This window comes from Penaeus monodon, chromosome 37 (genome assembly GCF_015228065.2).
Source record: "Penaeus monodon isolate SGIC_2016 chromosome 37, NSTDA_Pmon_1, whole genome shotgun sequence".
In the NCBI taxonomy this organism is placed as follows: domain Eukaryota; kingdom Metazoa; phylum Arthropoda; class Malacostraca; order Decapoda; family Penaeidae; genus Penaeus; species Penaeus monodon.
This window is the reverse complement of record NC_051422.1, coordinates 953,011-960,302: the sequence shown is the minus strand read 5'-3', so window position 1 is coordinate 960,302 and position 7,292 is coordinate 953,011.

Genomic DNA, 7,292 nt, shown 5'->3' with positions numbered 1-7,292 from the left:
CTCTCTCTCTCTCTCTCTCTCTCTCTCTCTCTCTCTTTCTCTCTACCTCTCCCTCTCCCTCCCTCCCTGCCTCCCTCCCTCCCTCCCTCCCTCCCCTCTCCCCCTCTCTCCCTCTCTCCCTCCTCCCTCCATCCCTCGCTCTCTCTCTCTCTCTCTCTTTCTCTCTCTCTTTCTTTCTGTGTCTCTCCCTCTCCTGCGCGCACATGGGAGATAGCACGTGCGTGTACATATGTGCGCAATTCGGGTAAAGAAGGAGAGAAAAACACTGAAGGTCGGACAAAGCGGATTTGGAACATATGGGTGAGGGTGGGAGGGAGGGAGGGAGGGAGGGAGGGAGGGAGGGAAGGAGGGAGGGTGAATGGGAGGAAGGGTGGGAGAGAGGAGAAGAGAAGGTGGGTGGATGGGAGGGAGGGAGGAACAGAGGGAGGGTGGATGGGTGGGAGGGAGGGAGGGAGGGAGGGAGGGAGGGAGAGAGGGAGGGAGGGTGGGAGGGAGGGAGGGAGGGAGGGAGGATGGATGAAGTGAGGGAGGAAAGGACAGAGAGAGTGAGGGGAGGGTGAAAAGACGGATGGATGGAGGGAGGGAGCAAGGGAAGGAGGAAAGGGGGAGGGGAGGTGTGGATACGCGGGTGGGTGGATGGATGGATAGACAGTTGGATGAATAGGTGGACGAGGAGAGAGATAAAGAGGTAGGTCGGTGGACAGATTGACAGATGCATACACAGATAGATGGAGGGATAAATAGATGGCTAGACAGATAGATAGACAGATAGACAGGTAGGTAGATAAAAAAAAGATATGTACTAAAAATTGTGAGTATATATGATAATGGATGAGATAGTAAAGGCATACACTCACACACACACACACACACACACATATATATATGTATATATATATATATATATATATATATATATATATATATATATATATATATATATATATATATATATATATATATATAAATATATATATATATATTACATATATATATATATATATATATATATATATATATATATATAATATATATATGTATATATACATATATACACACACACACACACACACACACACACACACACACACACAACACACAACACAATACCACACACACACACACACATATATATATATATATATATATATATATATATATATATATATATATATATATATATATATATATATATGTATATATATATATATATATATATATATATATATATATATATATATATATATATATATATATATATATATATATATATGTGTGTGTGTGTGTGTGTGTGTGTATTCGTAGATATAGTGAGTGAGTGGAATTAAATCTGCTTAAAACTTACACTAATACAGATTTATGATTTCAGTCAAATACGGTGTATAAAATGTTAGAATCCTATTAACAAACATAAGCATATGTAAGGAAAAGATATACAAACACACAAACAAACAGACACAGACACGGAAACACACACACACACACACACACAAAAGCACCTGCAACTCTTAATTAAGTTATTTGCATCTTCCAATTAATTCCAACTCAAGTGCGCGTGAGTGAGGGGTTAAAACAGGAGTTCAAAGATTCGTTTCAATCAGCCATTTGCAACACACACAAACACACGCACATGCGCTCACTCTTTGGGAATTTTGCAACATCTGTGCAAGCTGTGTGGAGTGTCCCCTCAGCTCTCTGTTGTGCAAGCGTGCTCTGTGGTATGTGTGTGTGTGGGGGGGGGGGGAGGTTGTGTGTGTGTGTGTGTGTGTGTGTGTGTGTGTGTGTGTGTGTGTGTGATTGTGTGTGTGTGTGCGTGTGTGTGTGTGTGTGTGTGTGTGTGTATGTGTGTGTGTGTGTGTGTGTGTGTGTGTGTGTGTGTGTGTGTGTGTGTGTGTGTGATTGTGTGTGTGTTTGCGTGCGTGTGTGTGTGTCGTGTATCATACTCGTGAATAATACCAATACAAATACACAAATAAAACAACACACAAACAACCCTCCGTAACAACAACAACAACAACAGCAACAGAAATCCTTACCAAGAACACCAGCGTCTCGAAACCTCAAATATAGGTCGAACAAAGACAAAAAGGATTTACAAACATAACTCCCTCCACCCCCCTCTTTCTCTCTCCCCTCTCCCTCCCTCTCGCTCTTTCTGTCCCATTCTTTCCCTCCCTCCCTCCTCCCTCTCTCTCCCTTTCCCTCTTTCCCTTCCTCTCTCTCTCTCTCTCTCTCCCATTCGCTCCCTCCATCCCTCCCTTACCTCTCTCTCCCCTATTCCCTCATTCCCTCCCTCTCTCACCCCTCTTTTTCTCCCTCCCATTTCCTCCCTCACCTCTCTCTCTCTTTCTTCCCCATTCCCTCCCTTCCTCACTCCTCTCTCTCTCTCTCTCCTCCATTCCCTCCCTACCTCACCTCTCTCTCTCTCTCTCTCTCTCTCTCCCTCTCTCTCTCTCTCTCTCCCCCCATTCTATCCCTCCATCCCTCCCTCACCCCCCCCCCTCGCCGCTTTGGACAAGGAAACAGGTGAACAAACACACTCTTGGTCTGGTCTTCTGAGTGGCCGTTTCTCCTTCGCTCTCTCTCCCCCTCCTTCTCCTAGACCCTAATTATCATCATCTGTTTTGTCTCGTGTGTTTCCTTCTTTTTTCTCTCTCCTGTTTTTTTTTTTTTAAGGGGTGGGGGTGGCGGGATGGGGGGAGGGAAGGAAGGAGGGGGAGGAGGGAGGGAGGGAAGGAGGAGGCGTAATTTTTTGTTGTTTGTTTCTTTGTTGTCTTGTTTCTGATACTGTTTCCAGATATCTCTCCTCCCCCGCCCCCCCCTCTCTCTCTCTCTTCTCCTTTTCCTCGCTCCCTTTTTCTTTTTTTTCTTCTCCCTCTTTTTTATTTATATATTTTTTGTTTCCTTCCTCTCTCTTTCTTTTTTATTCCCTCACACTCTTTCACTCATTTTCTTGTTCCTTCTCCTCTTCTGTCGACTTTCTCTCTCTTTCTCCTTTTTCTCCCCTTTTCGTACTCTTCTTCTCTCTTCTTCCTTCTCCTTCTCCATCGATTCTTTTTTCTTTCTTGCTCTCTCTCTCTTCCTCGTTCGTTTGGTCTTCTCATGTCCCTTTTGTCTCTCTCTCTCTCTTTCTGTCTTTCTCTCGCTCTCTTTCCCTCCTTCCCACTTCTTAATTTTCTCCTCTTCCTTCCTTATGTAGATATTTATCTTCAATTTCCTTGTATCATCATTTTCTCTTACGCCTGTCTCTGTCTGTCTGTCTGTCTGTCTGTCTCTCTCTCTTTCTCTCTCTCTCTCAATAGCGAAAATGTAAGAAAATACGATAGACAGAAACACAGGATGATAACGACAAGAAGAAGAAAACAGATAATCCAAAGAGATCAAAGAAAAGGGAGATATTGCGGACTTGACGATAAAAGTAGGAGATGAGAGAGACAGCTGAAGAATGTTTCCACAGACACAGGTGTGAGGAGGGAGGGTGGGGGGGAGGGTGGGGGAGGGGGGAGAGGGAGTGGGGGATGGGTTAGGGAGGGGGGGAGGTGGAGAAGGGGTGGGGGGAAGGATTGGGGAGGGTGGGGGAGATGGGGAAGGTGTTGGGGGGAGGGTGGGGGAAGTGTAGAAGGGATGGGGGAGGTGGAAAGGGTAGGGGGAGGGGAAGAAGGGGTGGGGGAGGGTGGGCAAGGTGGAGAAGGGGTGGGGGAAGAGTGTAGGAGGTGGGGAAAGGTGGGGAAGAGTGGGGAGAGGGTTGAGGAAGTTGGGGGAGGTGGAGAAGGGGCGGGGGAGGGTGGGGGGAAGTGGAGAAGGGGCGGGGGAGGGTGGGGTAGGTGGAGAAAGGGGGCGGGGGCAGGAAAGGAGGGGGTGGAAAGGCGGGGAAAGAAGGAGGGCGCTAAATAGAAGGAGATGGAAGGAAGGAAGGAGGAAAACGGTGAAAACAAAAGTAGTAACACAGAATAACCAAAAACAGACGAACACTTTAAATAATCATTGAAGTGATAACAAAAAAGGTAAAATATAGTGATAACATGATTAAAAATGATCAGAATAACGATAACTCAAGAATAACACGATACAAGTTACGAAAATAACGTGACTGTTATTATCACCATCACTGCAACAATGACAGTAAGGGTTTGCAATCTTATTAATACCATTGCATAAACATCAATGCTTATTACACGAAAAACAGAGTATTTCCCCGCTATTATAATACAAACGACAGTAATTACGATATATCAACTGCCCTAAAGTTATACCTGCTATTATATCCGAGTACTACTAATGCTAATATTGACGCCACACACTGATAGTTATAGATATGTAAATATGTAAATATGTAAATAGGTCAGCAACCACCAGCGGTAAGGGCTGGATGGGGGGGGGGGTATATTTTTATTATTATTTTAATTATTACTTTTCTGTGTCTGATTCGTACAATTTTTTTTTCTATTTTCCTGTTGTTGTTTTTCTTCACCGAAATGATATTGTTGTTTCCCCGATTTTAAGTGAAAATGATATTTATTTTCCATTTCTTTATGTGCTAAAAGGTTGCTTTTTAATTTTCATGATTTTTAGATAAAAAGGCACTCTATCTTTCCCTGATTTTTCACTAATAAGTTCACCATCACTTTCCTGAATTTTACTAGAAAGGCAATATTCTTATCCACAAAATACAATTTTTTCCCCTTATGTCTTCACACACACAAAAAAAAGGAAAAAAAAACTCCAATCTCCCATTTTCCCCAATAAGATTTTCCCCATTAAGAAAAAGACAAAAATAAAAGATAAAAAAAAAAAAAAAAGTTTTACCCCTGCAACCCCCCTTTCCCTCCTCTCTCCTGTTCTCGTCTCTGTCCGCCAAAATTTTCTAAACAAAAGTAAACAAACATTTTGGGCGATTACCCAAAAGCATAAAATTTGACCCTTGGTCACCGACCGGATTGGGGTGTGGGAAAGAGAGAGGAGGGGAGAGGGTGACAGGAAGAGGGACGAAGATGGGAAGGAGGGAGGGAAGAACAGAGAGAGAGAGAGAGAGAGAGAGAAGAGAAGAGAGAGAGATGAGTGGGGAGGAGGAAGAAGGGGAAGAGAGAGGAGGGAGAGGAAGGGGGAAAAGTGAGAGAGTGAAAGAGAGACGAGGAGAGAGAGGAGTGGGGAGGAGTGAGGGAGAGAGAGAGAGAGAAAAGGAGAGAGAGAGAGAGAGGAGAGGAGGAGGATGGGGAGAGAGGAGAGAAAAGAGAGAGAGAGAGAGAGAGAGAGAGAGGGAGAGAGAGCGAGAAAGAGAAAAAAAAGAGAGAGAGAGGAGAGGGGAGAGAGAGAGAGGAAGAGAGAGAGGAAAGAGAGAGGAGAGAAGAGAGAGAGAGAGAGAGAGAGAGAGAGAGAGAGAGAGAGAGAGAGAGAGAGAGAGAGAGAGAGAGAGAGAGACGCATACACACGCATACTTCATTGCATACTTTTTACCTCAATAAATCACTCATTCACAGATACATAAAAGTAACGTATAAATAATGAACTTAAAAAAAAAGAAAAGAAAAAAAATGTCTTCCATCAGACGAAAACCTAATCGCCTTCTCTTTGATCTTCGCTTCATTCTTGTCATTTTTTTCATATCTCTCGCTCTTTTTTTCTTTCTCTCTATGTCTCTTTCTCTTCCATCAAGGGATGAGAAAGTATGGGAGAAGCGTCGTGGTGATAGCTAACATGTGCGACAGCTGGAAGATATTCGTACGCTCGTATCCCCTCCCTTTCGTGCACCCTCCTCCTCCCACCACATCAAATACCCACACCGCCTTCGCGAAAGTTCTGTGTCATGCGAGAAGGTTAGAGTAAGAGAGAGAAAGAGAGAAAAAGTTGTATAAATAAACGAATTAAATAAAAAGCAGGCCTGTTTAGCATCATCGTAATTAGCGGTGAAAAGGATCATGCGCTCGTAATCCTTCGACAAAAAAATTGGCGGGAAATTTTGTGTTTCGGGGAAACATTTGATGTAGATTTTGAATGACTTTATGGGATTGTGGGAATATTTTGTAAATTCTTTAGGGATTAGAATGAAGTTATTCTTTGCGGGGCATTATAAAGTGGGATTAATGCGAGAAGATAACACATGAGTCACAGTCCTAGGATATCCTGAAACAAGTATACATTTTTTTTGTGTGTGTGTATCGTATGAAACGACCAAAAAAATCATGAGGGAAATGCAGGCACACCACCGGCACACACACACACACACACAAATAAAAACCGTACACAGCCACACACGCGCGCGCACACATACACGTACACCCACAGAAATAAATACATTTACTCCACACACACGTACAACCACACACACACACACACACACACACAACACACACACACACACACACACACACACACATACAAAAAACATAAAAAAAAACTACTGCCCCCCCCCCCCCTTTTCCAAGATGGCGCCTCACCGCGACCTTCTGAACCGCCACCTGCATCACTTCTAAAGAGATATTTGTAAGCACCCGTCGCCTTGTGCTAAGATTTGCTCGTGCTGATATATCTGGCGGTGGATGTTTGCACGAGACGAAGGGAGGAAGAGAAGAAGAGACGCGGAGGAAAAAGGGATGAAAGGAAGATGAAAGAGGAGATAGGAATCTGCGTGTAAATGAAGGGGTTACGTGTTCAAAGACATTTTTAGAGTGATATGGCTATCATTATCTTTTTCTTCTTGCTATTATCATTATTATTATTGTTATTATTGTTGTTATTTATTATTACTGTCATTCTTCTTCTCATTATTATTATTATCATTATTATGAAAATTACAAGTGCTGCTTCTATTATCATTGCTATTATTATCAATATTATTATTGGTGTCATTATTTTCCTTTTCATTATTATTATTACTATTACCATCTTCATTATTAACACTCTTTTTACTGTTGTTGCTGTTATGCTAATGAACTGACATAAATATTATCATTCTGGTTTTACACTCCAAAATCTCGTTTTACAAGTAGATAATATCGTGAAAAATACAAGAAAAAAAATCACAGACAACAATCATTTCCATAAAAGTGACATCATCTTTATTCTTAAAATTTAGTGAAACTGGTTTGCGGATGCACCCGTATCCCCTTTACTTCCCTCCCCTCCCCCCTTCCCCCTCCCGATCTACGCCCCTTTCCTCACCTTTCCTCCTTCCCTTAATCCAACCCCAGACTCCTCTCCTCCTCCCCCTCCCCTTCCCTCCCTTCTCCCTCCCTCCCTTTAAATCCCCTCCTTCCCACCCAACTCCCTTCCCCATTCCCCTTGCCCCCCCCCCA